We start from the raw sequence: 18,580 nt of genomic DNA, 5'->3' as shown, positions 1-18,580 counted from the left end.
GACCGAAACCCCAATTTTCTTTTACTATTATTGACAATTACTCCATCCCTGGACTTTATTCAAGTTGAAAAACACTTTATTCAAGATTCAAGCTGACAAATTCTTGATCCGACTCAAACCGATACTTGATTTAAATATTCTCGACATGATTCATACTTTCCTTTTTCTCAAATGATCCCCCGTATTTTGTAATGTGAATACTCCTGTCTGCCTCAAGATAAGACCGGAGTAAATAAACGATTCTGAGATCTATCCTCGATTCTCAAATGGGAGAAGAGTGACGCCAATAAAATCCGCTGGCCATTCATAAGATAGGCGCAAATGCCTTCTTATCCGTCTTTGTACAGTATTTGGAAAGACTTAAGTCCTCCTCTCACCCCTGAATCTCTTGATGAAAGTGTCCACCCATCCCATCACGCAAACATCCTTCTTATCGCTGTAACGAACTAAATTCAGGCTTAACTGAATAAGCAGAGAGACCAAATTCCGAATCTCATTCCTCCGTGATGACGAGATAATTTGCGTTCTTTAGTCTCTTAGCAGTTGCCGAATTCATTGGAACAAGTATTTGAGTTTGAGTTTTCAACTTCAGAAGTTTGAAGTACATTTCCAATGAAGACTTGGCAGATCATTCACACAATTCTCTCGGCATCGAAAGGTTGTCCTCAATTTTATGGTACAGCATCGGTAGGTGCACCGTCACGTTTATTCTGCGTGACTTGGTTCAACGATACACGCGAGCTTTACATCAGTTGCGCAATACACGAACGGGGTGAGAAGTATTTGACATTGGAGTTGTTAGATAATTTGCATTCCAATCGTGGAGGACTTCGTCAGCTACACGTCTTCATGGCAACAGCACTATTGTCGGTAGGAGTTTACTCGTGTCTTTGATGATGTTACACAACTGCACAGTAAAAGATCCGGTGTGGACTTTATGGTACACCGATTGGTGTTGGATTCACACCCAGAAAAATATTTTTTTTAATCGAAGAAAATTTTCTTTTAAATTTAACTTAGTACTTGTGACAAGTACTGAGTTATTCCTCACCACTACACAGGTACTTGACGCATGATACTTGCATCAAGTTATTTTGTAACTTTGAGGAAGTACAAAAATGTGCCTCTTCCCCAGAAACCCTTTGATACTGGGCACAAGTACTTCTTCTACTGATCAAAAGTAATTTTCTTTTGAGTGATACTTAAGTCAGTGGTTCATTGTGTTTCTTATTTTTTCACTTATTTTTGAAAACGATGAAAATAATAATAAACAATCAAAGGAACATATAATTTAATGTCCTATTTTTATTATGAGTGTTTACCGCTAGGATTATATTATTTCACACTAAATAACTGCTCCACGTCACAAGATAGTTGAATTACTCCATAAAGTATCCAGGCCAGAATCCATTTACTTGTTAATCTTCGTTGACGATCCTAGATTATACGAATCTTTTTTTTCTCTTTGAAAGAAGATATTTTTTTAAGTTTCCATTTTTTTCATAATATATATCAGGAAATATCTTTATACAAATGAATATGAAAAAAAGATTAGTATAATCTAGGATTTTAAGCAATAGATTATCCTTGTTCTTAGGCTTAAGTTATCCCTTGCGAAATAGATTGCTGACAAAAAAGGTAACACCAATTTTTAATAGAAGATATTGTCATTACAAATGAACAAACTTGTTTACCTATTAGACGACAACAGATGAACATCCACGGAAATAAACGCAGGCCTTGTTAAATCCCAAACAGTGTTGTTAGAGTTTCTTACGATGTGAGTAAAGACGTAATTCTCAAAAAACGTTTGTCTCCCAGTGCGCAATGACGAGTTTCTGGGCAACTGAACAGAGAATTTTTGGGGGAATATCGTGTGGAGTTTTGCACTGAATTTGGAGGAATTTCGTTCGGGTTTTTGGTCTCCCTTTTTCCATTCACAAAAAAGGTCATTCTCCTCGTCGCAAATTACCTGCTTTTCCTAATTAAATTCTCAAGCATTACATGGGAGTAATGCAGAAGATTACTCTAATTGCACGGAAGTGAACCGACATAATGCTCCCCCCGAGTGTTCACCCCATCGTACCTTTTAAAGTATTTTAAAAAAAACGCTGAACCTTTTTGTTCATGACGAGAGGAAAATGTTTTTCGGAGTGAAATCACAACAACACGAATGGACAATTAGGAATTAGGTATTCATAATAACAAAGAAATTCAGTATGTTTTTGATCAAATTAATTGCCTTCTGCAATCAGGAAACTGTCTTAAGGTTAAAGATAAAGTCAAAATTAAGTAAAAATGTCCAATAGTTCGGTCTTATTTTTAGGTGTCATCATCAGAGACATGAAATTTCTCATTACTATCTGAAGACAATCAGAGTAATCTCTCACCAAATCCGGTACTAGCCAATGCGACAAGCTTAACCAAATAAAGAAGTGAACAATCGCTTTTTTCTTCAGATAGTCTATCTAGATTTGCTAATAACCTGTTTCCAATCGATTCTGCAAATTTGCAGAGGATGATTCTTTTCCGTTCTGGACCTCCTTGATCTTTCTACAACCTTCCATGAATTTCCGGCGAAATGGACATCTCAACTTATATAGACTAAAATAATCCACAGTCTGATCTATTTGGTGGATATCAAACACGAGAATCTCATCACACCCCACCACACTTCCATCAGCATAATGCTCACATAGCAGGCAATGATCGTAACCGCCGGGATAACCTACATATCTTTTCACTTCCATCATATAACCCACCATAAAACCCACGTAAACGTCCCTACATAGCAACGAATATTCAATGAGAAAGTGTTTTTCCCCCATTGATGCTTGAGAACGACGTCATAAATTGCATGAACTCGAAGAGCAGTGTATTCAGGCCTCATATATCAGTTGAGCTGTACACATAGACCCGTGGAAGCGAGGTAAAAATATGGTTGGAATGTTTCCAGAGAGCAGCAAACGCCACGTGGGAAATTCTATGGCAGTGCACACAAGGCTTCACTGCGATCATTTGCAGTAGGCGCCAGCGTGGAAAGTGGGATATTAAATACAGTATACGCTGGGTATATTTACATGAGCTGTACCCACTGTGTGTGCATATAAACATGGTTTCATATCTAGAAATAAGGGAGTTGCCTCATCTGGGAGAATAGTGGCATCACTATAAAGTAAAGAATCGAGGTTGAAGGTTCATCAATTTGGTTTATGTGGGATGTACTTAGTGTATTGGCTGTTACAACAATGGTTTGTTAAATGTTACAGAAATACGACGGGAGCATGTTATGAGCGAAATGACTAGAGTAACCGAGAGTACAGATTTCATTAAGTAAATTTGATTACCTTAGACGGGTTTAATGATGGGGATTGATGATGGCGATAACGAAAGACGCTTGATTGTCATGCGCTTTGGTCTTCTTGGATTACGTGTATCCTTCGAAGCATTTCATATCCGGAAATTAGAGGGTGAACTCTTCTGAAGGAACAGTGGTATCGTGATAAATTGGAGGGTTGAGGTGGAAGGGTTCATCGATTCTGTTTATGTGGAGTATATCCACCTTTGGGTGTTGAAATAATATATTGTTCAATGTATCAGTCGGGTATCTTGATTCTTGCAATGAAATGTTCTCTAATCTTCTCAAACTTCTGATAGAAGAATGAAAGGTTCAGTCGACTTTGTTTATGCCGAAGATTGGCATTCGGGTATTGGAGAATAGCATGTCCTTCCTGATTTTTTCATATTCAGAAATAAGGGCGTCGCCTCATCTGGGAGAATAGTGGCATCACTATGAAGAATCGAGGTTGAAGGTTCATCAATTTGGTTTACGTGGGATGTATTCAGTATATTGGCTGTTACAACAATGGTTTGTTAAATGTTACAGAATTACGACGAGAGCATATTATGAGCGAAATGACTAGAGTAACCGAGAGTACAGATTTCATTAAGCAAATTTGATTACCTTAGACGGATTTAATGATGGGGATTGATGATGGCGATAACGAAAGACGCTTGATTGTCATGCGCTTTGGTCTTCTTGGATTACGTGTATCCTTCGAAGCATTTCATATCCGGAAATTAGAGGGTGAACTCTTCTGAAGGAACAGTGGTATCGTGATAAATTGGAGGGTTGAGGTGGAAGGGTTCATCGATTCTGTTTATGTGGAGTATATCCACCTTTGGGTGTTGAAATAATATATTGTTCAATGTATCAGTCGGGTATCTTGATTCTTGCAATGAAATGTTCTCTAATCTTCTCAAACTTCTGATAGAAGAATGAAAGGTTCAGTCGACTTTGTTCATGCCGAAGATTGGCATTCGGGTATTGGAAAATAACATGTCCTTCCTGATTTCTTCGTATCCCGAAATATGGGGATTGGCTCATCTGAGAGAATAGTGGCATCACCATAAACTAAAGAATCGAGGTTAAAGGTCCATCAATTCGGTTTATGTGGGATGTATTCAGTGTATTGGCTGTTACAAAAATGTATTGTTGAATGTTACAGAATTACGACGGGAGTATACTATGAGAGAAATGACTAGAGCAACTGTGAATACACATTCCATTAAGCGAATTTGAGTACCGTAGACGTATTTAATGATGGGGATTGATGATGGCGATAACGAAAGATAGTTGATTGTCATGTGCTTCAGTCTTCTCGGATTACAGATATCCTTCGACGCATCTCACATCCGGAAATGGAAGCGTAAGCTCGTATGAGGGAATAGTAACACCACCATAAATTGATGGATCAAGGTAGAAAGGTTCACCGATTCTGTTTATATCGAGTTTTCCTTGTTGCAACAATATATTCTTAAATATAACAGAATTATAAATAAAATACGCTATAAGCAGACGATCGAGTCAGCCAGGTATTTTGATTCTTGCTATGAAACCAATGACTGGGCTCGCTGTTGATGGCAACAACCACTTCTTGTGTGGCAATACACTTTTATCTTCTAAAACGCTCGCTGAAAGGATCGAGGTTAGATCGATTTTCGTCATGCTGAAGATTCGCATCCGGGTATTGGTGAACTGCATAGCAAATGCCGGCTGCTTGTCACGCGCTTCAGTCTTCTCGGCTTACAGATATCCTTCGACGCATCTCACATCCGGAAATGGAAGCGTAAGCTCGTATGAGGGAATAGTAACATCACCATAAATTGATGGATGGAGGTAGAAAGGTTCATCGATTCTGTTTACGTGGAGTACATCCTGTATATTGGCTCTTGTAACAACACAATGTTATATTGGCTGAAATACATTATGAGCGAGATGATGGGAGCAATCCTGATTCAGCATTTCATTAAGCGTATCCAGGCAGCTGTGATGAAATTGGTGAGAGGACTCGATGATGATGATAACAAAAGCCTCACTCTTGTCATGCGCGTTAACCTTCTCGACCCCTTGGTAGAGGGATTGAGGGTCCAGAGGCGCTTCTTTATGCCGGATGATTTTTCCCTGTTTCCGCCATTGGCGGATGGCTTGATTGCCTGGCACACACAACGCGTCAATATAATATCAAGCGCGTGCGAGTGAAAAGATTCCGGGGTGGATGGAGGATGGAGCGAATGGGGTCGATGGAAGATGCTGGGGCTAATTGGATATGTCTAGTGGAAGTGCTATTTTTTGTCGGGCGATTCAGGGGTGGACCAGCGCGAGCGATGAATACGAATTGTCATGGGGAACGTGGGATGCCGACTGATGCTCTCTGATTTGCTGATATTTTTTTTTGTCAATGGGATTGTGGAGCCTCCTGGATTCTATTGTCAATTGATGGATTGTGGGTTCAACTCGCATTGATTAGTTTGGAGGAGGGAAAAAGCTGAATGGGGTTCAATCAGCAATATCTAGTAATTTCGTGGAGGAAATTTTTCAACACCTCAGCCATTTGGAATCTCTTCCTCAGGTTTTTGGGTGCGATGAACTTCTTCCTAGTTTGGATAATGGTTTTGGAGATGCTGAGGAAGAAAAATGTAGGTTTCGATAGCTACATGGAGAGAAAAAATATTTACGAGGATGTAAATAAGGGTCATGAGGCTCAGAATAAGGGCCATAAGGGTCAGAATAAGAGTCACAAGGGTCAGATCGAGAGTTATGTGGGTCAGATTAAGGGTTGCAAGATTAAGGGTTACAAGATTAAGGGTCAAATTAAGGGCTCAAATAAGGGTAACAAGGGTCAGATTAAACGTCCAAAAAGAGAAATGGGGATCAAAAACCAAGGGCCAGAAACTGAGGAACACCAGAGTTGAAAAAAGGGTCACGAAGGTCAGATTACGGATCCAAATGAGGGTCACAAGGGTCGGGTTAAGGATCACAAAGGTCAAAATACGGATCACAATAGCTCTCTATATTGTAAAAATCCAAATCGACTTTTGGCGATGAAAATTTGGTGTTCGAAATTAAGATTCCAAAATTAAGGGTCAGAACAAGGGTCACGAGGCTCAGCATAAGGATCATCGAGGTCATATGGGGGTTGGCGAGCGGAGCGAGCAGGGAGCGTAGCCGCCTAGTACTATAAGCAATACAAGAGCAATTTCCCACTTGTTTTTTACCGAATGAATCGTAAAATATCCTCCACAATCAGATATTTTTTCATTCAATCACATTGAACTCCACGATTATCTTTCGTACAGTAGAATTTGCCCCAATTTTCTAGGTAATTTTTACTCAACTTTTCTCTCCGTGTAAAATTTCCAAAATTAGAAAGCATTATTATTCTTTCTCATCACCCTTTCCCCAGTATTTCTGTAAAAATCTCCGGAATGAGCATGCCGCCATCCGATTACGTGAGTTGTCACGTAATTACTCTTGGAGTTTTTCCTCTGTGCATCTCTCCCCGCTTCACTCCACCCAGAATAGAGTTCATCTGCCTCAATGCAGATGACTAGAATTCATCTTCGCCACAGAAAAATTTTTCCTCAATTTATTCCTACTTTCTTCATCAAACAAAATACAAGAGTGAACTAAAACTCATAATTTTTATCTTTCATGGACTCGCCAGTTGTAGTGACTGGAAGAAGTTTTCCCGGTTAACTCCCATCTCTCGCAGTACGAACTAACCGAGAAAACGATACAAGAGCCATAGGGGGTGCGAGAAGTGGATAGCTCAACTTTAGCGAAAGCAATATCTTCAACGCGCACTCATTAAACACTTGGCAAGTTCTCGAACGATGGGTAGGTAAACGGGCGACGGAAAACGGGTCTCAAGTGCACGACCGCAGTTTCTTTAATCTTCAACTCTCAAAAGAATACAATGGCTCCTACATGTATGTATGAGTACCCATTCTTCCAATCGCCGGATTGAACTTTTGAAACTGCAATTTTCCATCACCAACATCTCTCGGGCAAAACAAGAAATCGAAAACAGGGAAAATTCTTTTTTCGAGGGGAGCTTTTATCGCGTCAGAGACAATTTTACGATTTTCCTGCACTGTAAAAACTTGGTGTCTGAATTTAAGATGTGACTATTAAAAAAAAAGCAAGTCCTATGCACTGAGAGAAAAATTAATTCTGCCGAAAAATTGAATGTTTCTCTAAAGAGATCTTTTGTCGTGTTTAATAAATTCACTTGTAGACAAAAAAGAAAGGTTCAATCAAAACATGATAATTTTCGCAGTAGTAATTGTTCTCGTGAGATATTTGTACGTCTTTTCGGAGACTTTTGAGAATCTAGATTTGGGTCTTGAAAGTCCCATATTGAGACTTGCGAAAGACTTAAGGATATGCAAATACTTTTAAAATGCTTTTCTACTTTTGCAGTCGAACGTCACGGAAAAAAATATACTTGAATTGAGTATATTTTATTTATACCAGAATCAAGTGTATATATTGTGAGGTATTTTTCCAAGCGCGTCTGCGGGATTCAGACGCGTGGTTCTCCACGAACTTTCAGCGAACCTTTTGGACTCTCTCAACCCGGAATTAGAACGACGGGAATAACGAGAGGAGACAAAATGTCAAAAAATGTACATGATTTTTATCATGTTACAATATAAACCTGATTCAAGAATAAAATATGCTTGATTCAAGTATATTTTATACTCGAATGGGGAATGGGTTTTTCAATTCGAGGATGATTACTTCGTATCAGCCCGGGTTGTATCAAGCGCTCTCACGTGTAATATAAGATTCAGATATTAGGTGTGAGAATATAAGGGTCAAAAAGTGGAGGTTAAAAAATGAGGGTCGGAATATCAGAGTCAAAAACTGAGGGCCTAAAACTGAGGGTCAAAAAGTAAAAGTTAAAAAATGAGGGTCGGAATGTAAAGGTCAAGAAATGAGGGTCAGAATGTTAGGGTTAAAAAAAAGAGGGTCAGAATATTAGGATGAAAAAATTAAGGTCAAAATATAAAAGTAAAAAAGTGGGTGTCAGACAATGAGGGTCATATAAGGGCTAAAAACGGTGATCAAGCATAATATGACTTATATTTAGACCCTCACTGCCTGACACCCACTTTTTTTACTTTTATATTCTGACCCTCATTTTTTAAACTCCACCTTTTGATCCTTATATTCTGACACTTAGTGCCTGACCCTTATATTACACTTATCAGGTAAAAAACGTCAAAAAAAATATCCAAAACAAAAATATCCAAAAATGAAATATCCAAATCCATAAAATATCTAAATCTGCCAGCAATATTTTGATTCGTAACGTTTTCAGCCCTTCCGTGCTCAGACTTCAAGACATTTATAAATTTACCTAATTCGGTGTGAGCATCACGAATCTTCCGATTAAACCTGTTATGCCAACCCTCTACATTATTATTTGTACGTGGTTCATCAGCAATAACAGAATCATATTGATTCCACATCTCAATGGGAATGCTATTGGATATTATTACTATTGGATATTTTTAACCGGAGATTTTTTACCGGATATTTTTGACCGGATATTTAAACCGGATACCCTTGCTACAACCCGGCCTGAAACAAAACAATCATTTTCGAACTGAAATACCCATCCTCCAATTGAATATAAAATTGGGGTGAAAACTCGAAAAATGACGTTTTACTGTGAAAGACGGAGCAAAATCAGTTGAATCCTGCAGGATTCCTATTTTTCAGGACATGCCTTTTAAGTTTCAGAGGGGTTCCCCCTTAATTGAGGCGCATTGATATCTGAAAAATGTCTACAAAGCTGTCTCAAAAGTAGTTAAAAGCCTCTACAAAATTTTTTTGAAATTCAAACCCCGATTTGGGCAGTATTGTTTGATTCTTTCCTCCTTCTACTTTCTAGGAAAAAAAAACGTTTCTCGGAAATTGTAGAGTCGGCAATGATTGTACAGTGTTTCATGTTATTTTCACTCTAATTAATACGTCCTCTGCGGCCAATTCAGTGGAAAATAGTGCGCTCACTGGTCTTGCATTCGAGTCGTTCTGGGTGGAAAAATAAAAATCCGGTGGCTCTTTATACAGACGACGAGCAATCTCTGACCACTGTATGCCCGGCACTAATGAAAGCGAACTCACTGCAGCACACGTTGTCCCGGAGTTGGCAAAATGTGTGTTCCTCGACTAGTTTGCACCAGTGAGAGAGAGAGAAAAGTATATTTTTCAGTTGAGGTAAAGTGAATTGGCATGTGAAAGTGTATGAGTTCAGTGGCTTAAGGGGAGATCGCACTCAAATTTCAAAATTGCAGGGACCTTTATCTATTGTACTGACGAGTTGACTCTGTCAGTTTTGATGTAAAATCGAACTTGACTTTTTTATTGATCCGAAACAGGCTGAGGTTGAATATATAATATATCAACTCAACTAAAAATTGAGCTTGGGACAATCACATTATAGTTTTCTGTTTCTACGATAATTTAATTCAATTCACTTTACCTCAATTGAGCGTAGAAAAAGGGAGGAAAACTGTATAAAAATTTAGAAATAAGTCATAATTAGGAGCATGCGTTCAGCTACTCCTACCTGGACGGTATATTGTAAATCGAAACATTGGAAGGGCATAAAAAAATCATGACAACAACAAATACTTGAAGATTGATGATTATTCTGCGTGATTTGAGTGAGATCGTGTGCGAGAAAATCCTACTTGAGTACAAGAATATTTTAAAGCATGAGACCTTTTTCGGGCGACGTGAGTTGAGATGACCGGGAGGATTAAACGATTCAAGAAAAATTAGTTGTCTCCACCCAAAAAGAAGTCGGTCTGAATCAAACTGAAAAATCCGCTTGAATCAGATCGAAAAATCGACTTGAATCAGACCGAAAAATCGACCTGAATCAGACCGAAAAATCGACTTGAATCAGACCGAAAAATCGGTCTGAATCAGACCGCAAAATCGACCTGAATCAGACCGAAAAATCGACCTGAATCAAACGAAAATTCGACTTGAATCAAACCGAAAACTCGAATCAAGTCACTATCTACTACCTGAAACAGCCAGAATTTGGGCGTGAATCACTCCATTTTTCGGTTTGATTCAAGCCGATTGTTCGTTTTGATTCAAACCGATTCTTCGGCTTGATTCAAATCGATGTCGGCTGGACCCGTTTTTACCTTAAAGAAATCACTTTTCGACTTATATCAGACCCGGGATTCGGATTGACCTAGTCCTAGTCACTCGGTCTGCATCAAGTCAAAAATCGGTTTGAATCAAACCGACGTCGACTTGAATCAGTCCTTCTTTTTGGGTGTCAACTAAATATGTTTCAGATACCAGATCTTGTTTTTCTAATTGCAGTAAATTCATCAGCACGATACATAAGGGCACCTGCGATATCGAAATGTCAGTGCGATCGCCCTTAAAGTTTCATCAAAAAATGTTGTTGACATTTTTAATCTCTCGAGCCCCCTTCATACCTAACTAATTGAATTTTTTACTCTCAGAATATTGATGTTCCCTCAATCACTTCCCGTTGCCAACGGCGCGCAATTCCGGCTTTCTCATCTCGGACTCTTCTCAATTTTCGAGCGAAATTTTTTCACCTACAGTTTTGACAAAAGAATCGTGTGTCATCACTGTGAGACACCTTTGCGAGCGTTCAACGGTTCAGAGTGCTCAAAAAGCTTTGATACATTCTCTCCCCTCTACACTGAAAATAAAAGAATGGAAAATGAAAACTAAATGAAATACCGCGATGTAGATGAGGTCACGAATATGGCCGTAAACTATTTCCCTTCGGGCTGTTTTTATTCTTTTTTACCTTTTTGTTTTACATCTTTTTGCCATCGCTTTTTTACGGCAACACACTTTGATTTTTCCAAGTGAAAGAATCTACGTTACGTAACCGCGTCGATGCATATTTAGGTCAAATCAATATGCGGAGGTACCGGAGAAATATAAATGATATTGAGAACGTGAAACGCATGTGCTTGACATTTTTTCGAATTCAGGATTGTCACGTTTCGGAGGGATTATGAGTTTGTGCCAAATTGTTGTCATTTGTGAGGGGGCTTATTCTCATCTTTCTTGGGGGCTTCTCCGAGGGGATGGGATGAGAACTGGGGGAGGGTGCAAAGCTTCCATTTGCTCGGTAAACATCTGCGTCGAGTGAAGAACGGACCTTGATGGAAATGATTCAAAAGCATATTTCTCTTGTCGTTGACGCGGATTAAAGAATCCTGTGGAGAAGCCGAGTATTTCCTATACCATTTCTTATAGCGTTTCCCATCAGGTTTTTTCTGTTGAATTTCCTATAGAAAAAAGTTGATTCCCCTGAATTTTATAGGAAATCCTGTCGAAAATCTCATGCAAAATCCTGTAAGAAATACAATTGAAAAAACCTGATAAGGAATCCTATAGAAAATCCTATAAGAAATCCTATATAAAACCCTATTTAGAAAATCCTATAGAAAATGTTCGAATTGTCAATAGGATTTCATATAGGAGATGTAGTATCGGGGATTTTTGATTGTCGAGACGATGGGGAACTTCCCAAGTAAAATATAAGAAGTAAGTCTAGACGCTGGGGAACTACGCGAAGGTTCGCCCATTGTAAGTTTAAGAATTTTGTCGATGATATTTTATGAAGGTATTTTATTAAGGTAGGATTAAGACGGGACATAAGATTAAGTCGGGTGGTTTTATTATTTTATTGCGGAAAGACCGGAGTACCCTCATAGGTGACTCACGACCCTTGGCTGGCCCACGCTGCCACGTCTCAGGATTTTTCCAGAAGGGAAATTGGTAAGTGAGGCCCAACGAAGCTTGCTGGTGGGGGAAGACGCCAGGGGGAGGAACTGAGTATAGATAGGGCTGAGGGTGACAGGAGTTAGTCGATTTTGGAGAGTCGAGAAGAAATAGACGTTTTGACGCAGTCCTCTTGTGAGGCACTAGACGGTTCTTGACGATTCAATTTAACATTTAACATAATTAAATGTTTGAAGTGTTCTTATAATTTAAACTTTTGTAAATAATTTCCAATAATTAAATGTGTATGAATTAAATCTTTTACTGTTTTTATCTTTTAAAAAGTATCCCCACAGAGATGCTACAGTAAATACTACAGTATTTTTTCATACGTGAAGTTATTCCAATTGACGAATATTCCGATGGATCCGCTCATGCATTATCGGATGAGATGAATCCGTCGCAGTAGTATATCGGGCGCAAGTGGTTCATGATTGAAGTGCAAAATGTTTGTGGTACTGCATGCATCGTTCATCGCAAATATAACGCTGATGTGTCTCTTCTTTGTGGTTTCCTCACTATTAGAAGCACTGTTCGAAATTTTTTGAAATTCAAGTAACAGATGTATTTGAATTTTCAATGATAATTTCTATTTTCAAACCTATCGCGAAAATTAAGCAACAAATTGAAAATTCAGATGAAAAGTTGCCTGAATTTTCATGATTTTCAGTCATTTTCATTGTCGTATGAACCTGAGAAATCAAATTTCATTCAATATTCAAGAACATTGACTGATTTATCAAAAACAAGATCAATGGAAATTCCACGTAAATTATTCGTTGTTAAAAATTTCAAGATTTGTCACTTGAAATCTTAAGAGTAATTTCCTAACAGTGAAATTACGCCGGAAATTTCAAATAAAAATCGTCAAATACTTTAGAACTACTAATTCGCATGAAATTCTAATGTGTACGGAGAACAAAATTTAGAAAAAAATTAGTGAGCAAATCAAGTAATCGTGCGCTATTAAAAATTTTCCACTGAAATTTACGGTAAGTCCTGAAAATTTCTAACAAGTAACATTTCCAGTGAAATTTCAAGGAATGTTGTCACTGAAAATTCATAATTTCATGGAAAAGTCCGTGGGAACTACAAATTTTGATTGAATTATTCCGGTGAAATTGATGAAAAATCAGGAAAATTCTGAGAAATCTGTCCTTGAATTCCAGATTTCCCTGAACTTTGAAAATGAGCTTTCTGGCTATTGCCGCGGCTGGTGACCAGTTTAGAGTTGAGAAATCCCTTCTTTGCCATTCGAAACAATTTCTATTCCAAATTTTTCTACATTTTCCCGAGAGCCCCTCGAATTTTCCTCTGCAAGTACAACTTCAGGGAATATTTCCAAAATAATCAGCAGATCGGTTTTGGGCTCATTTCCTGCTCTCGACCGTTCCCCTCGTGAATCCCCTCACGTCAGCCCCTAGGGATCGTTTTTTTCAATAAGAACACACTTAAGGAGTATTAAAGGAAGATTGCCCCAGAATCATACTGCAAAAAAACAATCTCCACCCAACTATCCGATTCTCCGTAAATCCACGTTTTTTCCTTCGTTTGGAGTAATAAAAGGTTAAGGAACTGAATTCATTCAATGCACGTAAATTCGCCCGAAGACTTCGTTGAAAGGATGAAGACCAACTTCAGCCATTTTCTCGAATCTCATCAACTAATTCGCTTCACATTCAAGACATTAAAACATCATGAACCACTCTACTTGTTCATCCCTCTGTATCTCTTATTCTCCGTAAATGTTCCTGAAACTCTTACCTCCAGATTAATTTGCCGAATTTCTTGGGATTTTCAATCTCCGCCTGTCAGTATTTAATGAGAAGAGTGTGCTAAAGCGGGAGCAATCATATTTTTTATTCAACAAGCGTTCTGAATTCAACTAACTAACTACCTTGTATTCCCCCCCCCCTACATTACAAAACAAGTAAGAAATTACGCTTGTATTGCGCATAGTATAATTATTTTTGCTAATAAATTAGCAATATGCTTCCGAATAGTTATTTTGCAAATCATTTCCCTCTATCATGTACAATTCATTGTTTATTTCATATTATTAAATTGACTAAGATTTCTTTCCAACTAATTTTGTCAGATTTTCAACTTAGTTGAATGTTATCATCATCATTATTCTTATTATCCCTTTCTTCTATACAACCGATTGTCTTCTTTACGGTTCTATCTCTCTCCTGAGCCCCTCGATGAAATGTTAATAAGAAAATTTTATTTACACATACTTGAATGAATTTGAAACATCACATTTGAAGAAACCGTCAGAAAGCTCACTTTCAGGAAAATTCATGAAAAATTCGAAATTTTCAACAATCATTATAAAAATCAAATCAACCAATATCGCTATCGAAATCATCTTTTAACTTGGAATTAATGGCATTAAAGGAAACATTTTAAACTATGATTGAATTCATTTGAAGCATGATAGTCAAAGATATCTCCGGAATTCTCATTTTCAAAAAATACAAAATTTTTGCAAATTTTCAAATAAATCGAAATAACGATTATTGCTATCGTCTTCATCTTCGAACTCGGTCAAAAGAACATTCAAACAAATTTTTGAAGCCATCATTCAATTAAAACTGAACATTTTTTTTAGTTTTCTTAGGACAACCGATTTTCGAAAAAATTCAAAAATCAAAAAACTATTCGATGAATTAAATTTTAATTAATGGCGATTGATAGGGCTCAACAATATCCACATTTGAAAGAAAAAAGATTCAATTCCATCCATTCATTAGCGAACAATTGAAGAAAGACTTTGTTACATAGGCACACATGCACACACGTACGGACGAGCTCTAAAAATTGCATTTTCGGACTTTTTCGACCATACTGGGTCGATATACCACAAAAAATACAAAACTTAAATTTGAACAATTACACAGCGACCATTGAGAAGCAAAAGTTTGCAGTGACAACTGACTTTAAATATGTAGACCAGGTTTATAATTTTCTCTATCAAAAAATATATAAAAAAAAAGAATATGAGCCAATTCCATATATTTTTCTATTGTATAAAAAGTATATAAAAAATATATATATAGAACATAGATTTTTTTTCTATAAAATGGGGTAATTTAAGATATTTTTTAATATAATGTCCATAATATAAAATTTTCCGTGTGGGAAAGAACGTAATATTAAAGATTAATTGTAATGGCGAAAAATCAAAATATATTGAACCGATAATTCTAATGCGCATGGTTAGTCACGAAATATTGTTAAAACAAACTGCAGTGTAAATAATTCAAATGTAGAATTCAGTATAATGAGAAAAACTACATTTCCCATCCTTCCACAGAGAAATTTCCCTCTCAGCAGAATTTCAAACAAAATACCTCTTCATAATTGCGAAGAAATTATCAGAGCGGATATTTGACAAAGCCTGTATCATGTTGTATCATGTTGTCTTTCACTATGTACCTATTCATCAACTCTTCGCCATTTCTATCTGTGTAAATATCAGCCAGTGTAATCGAATATGGAAGCAGAAATGTCATGCTGTGATTCAGAGGATTTCTGTTTTATTTCACAGAAACTGTATATTCATTCCGGAAATAAAAATGGCGATGAAATTGCGGACCGACATCAAAGGCGAAAACTTTAAAGATAAATATAGCCGAGTAATTAATCAGAAACCCATTTCGAGAGAAAAGTATGGGGAAAACTCTGTGCAATGCACGTTGTGGAGTTTTGGATTACTATAAAGGACCATATCGGTTGGGCAAAATGGACACTTTTGGCGTTTTTTCGATGTTCATAACTCAGGAATAAATTTATCGATTGGCTCAGTCTACACGGATAGAAAATTTGAATATAAATTGCCTCGAAAATCGTGACAAATTTTACCACACGAATAGTAATCGTGAAGCGAAATGTAATTCAGTGAAAAAATACTGGTTTTTAGTGGATATCTCGAGGGGCTATTCACAGACGTAATCGTGGTGTCACTCGCTGATGTAATCAATTGTAATCCCAGTGAAATCAATGTAATCCTTGTAATCACATGATTAACATATTTGTAATTCAGTTTTGGTAATCAAGTGGTAATCATTTGTAATCGCATACATGTATAGTATATATATAGTATAATATATGAAATATAATATATATTATATTATATATTATATCATAACGATATAATATATTATAATATATTATAATAATATAATAATACGAGGCAAGGATATGATATAATATATCATATAATAGATATATTATACATATATGATTTATACTTTCATTTTTTCAACTGTAAAAAAATTTGTAGTTCTGTAACAGAAAATAGATATATAGGATAGTATATATGTATACAGTACATAATACATCCCTACAAATTCATAAGAACGTGAAAAGCAAAACAGAAACGAAGAAGAAGATGAAGAGGATTATAACGATTCCGAATAAATTATTCAACAATTCAATTCTCATTCTGAAAAACTTTGTTGAAACTATTCATTTTTTCTGCATTATTATTATTGAGATAAAAATTAATGAAAGTGAGAAACGGTAAGGTTTTACTATTGTGGTACCCATGGAAAATAATACGCGCGCGAAGCGCGCGCCCTGTTCTAGTAAGGTAAATTTTACAGTTTTGGTATAAATCACTCTCACGTTTAGTAAATTTTCCCGGGACAACGGAGTAAAATTCAATTGAATACAATTGAATACCATTGAATACTCCAGAATTCAACTGATTTTTCAATAACAAAATACATGAAAATTTCCTATGAATCAGTGATTGTTTAAAATTCTGAATTTTTTACCGAACATACTCTATACATTCTTTGTCGAATGGCGCAAACGAAATTTCAATTCAATGAATTACTGATTTGTTATTAACAAATTTCCGACAATCATCGATTTTGGCAAACGTTTATATCGAACTGAGATTGGTCTTAATTTCAGAAAATCTGCATAAGGGAGTGCCGTAATTGAACAGCTTTTTGGAGCAGCTCAAGATTATCATTAAATTTGTGTTCATAATTTTTTAATCATCAGTATAAAAGGTATCGCGTATTGAATAGCGAATTCGAGTTGACGGAAGGCCGCTGGCCGATGAGGACGCATCGCGCGGAATGGACGCCATGTTCGAGGGGTTAAATTGAATTAGAAAGGGTCAGATGAGAAATTATGTAATTGAAGATCTCTAGAAAATTTTGAAACTTCATAGAAAGTTTCTTATTAATTTTCGGAAGAGCCACATTGAATTCAATTTAGGGCGAAAAATCATGATATGTCAAAGTTCACAGAAAATTCAATGAAATTCCGAACTTTTGAGCAACAGAAAAACGAGAATTCCGGAACTTATTTGAATCGTCAATCAAAACATGAATATTCACTTAATTACGTTCAATTGCCAGTTGATTGGAATATTCAAAAATATTTTCACCTGCACTTTCCTAATTCCTATTAATCTTCATGGAATAATTTAACTGAAATTTCAGCCAAAAATTGCTAGCAGTGCACCTCTTCATTATGAAAAAACGAAAAATCTCAATTCTCATATACACTGTTGAAATTTTTTTGAAATTTCATGGAAAATATGGTAGTAATTCCAATAAAAGAGACATTGAATTGGATTCAGGGGAAAAATTGTTATGAAATTTCAAGTTTTAAGTAGAATTCAAAGAAGTTCACGAATTTGCAATAGGAGTGAGCCAGAAATTTCACAACTTCATTGAATTTTCAATGAAACATGAATATTCAGAAACAAAATGACATGAATTTTCAATTTTTCTCCGAATTTCCCTGATTTTTCTGAATTTGCACAGCATAATTCAATCGAAAAATCAAGTATTTTATTGATTTTCAGATCATTTGAACAGAAAATCAAAGGAATATTTGATTTTTCAATGACAAGATTTCCTGAAATTTCAGTGGAAATTAAACACGACAAAAATTTCCAGGATTTGACACGAAAAATTCAGACGAAAATTTTCAACAGTGTGCAGCACTGAAATTTTCCTCGAAATATCCCCACAAACTTCCGGCCATTTTTCTCCGTGCACAGACCCTGAATTCCCTCGCACCTGAAAAATCATCCCCCAGTGATCCTCCTTTAATGTTCGTCACTCGCAGCGTTAAATCCTTGATATACGACTGCAATTTAAATTTAACGACGGTAAGAAGCAATAGAATTCCGAAATACCGCGGGATAAAATGGCCTCCTCCATTTTTATGAACTTGGTTTTCAAGAAACGTGCAATCCTGTACACAAATGGACCGCAATACAGAGTACAAGGCCACTAACATTCAACGTCGTCACCTCCGCGAATAAAAGCAGGCTTGCTGCATAGCATCACAAAGATAACAGCAAATGATATCAATAAAAGTGAGCGAGAAAACTACAGCCAAGTTTCATTAGAGATCTCAATCCTTCCGATTCATAAAGCCAAAGGTATTAATCCCCCC

At 36.7% G+C, this 18,580-nt stretch overlaps 1 protein-coding gene across 1 annotated transcript in view; it reads right to left on the bottom strand.

Annotated features, from left to right (window-relative positions):
- Positions 1-18,580, bottom strand: part of LOC107048433 (neurobeachin) — a 600,659-nt gene that overhangs the window by 322,553 nt on the left and 259,526 nt on the right. The gene's annotated exons all lie outside the window — the stretch shown is intronic.

This window comes from Diachasma alloeum, unplaced genomic scaffold (assembly GCF_001412515.2).
Source record: "Diachasma alloeum isolate Michigan unplaced genomic scaffold, Dall2.0 Dall_scaffold_00192, whole genome shotgun sequence".
NCBI classification, from domain to species: domain Eukaryota; kingdom Metazoa; phylum Arthropoda; class Insecta; order Hymenoptera; family Braconidae; genus Diachasma; species Diachasma alloeum.
Note: the sequence above shows the minus strand (reverse complement) of the source record. Positions and strands in the feature narration are given on the sequence as shown.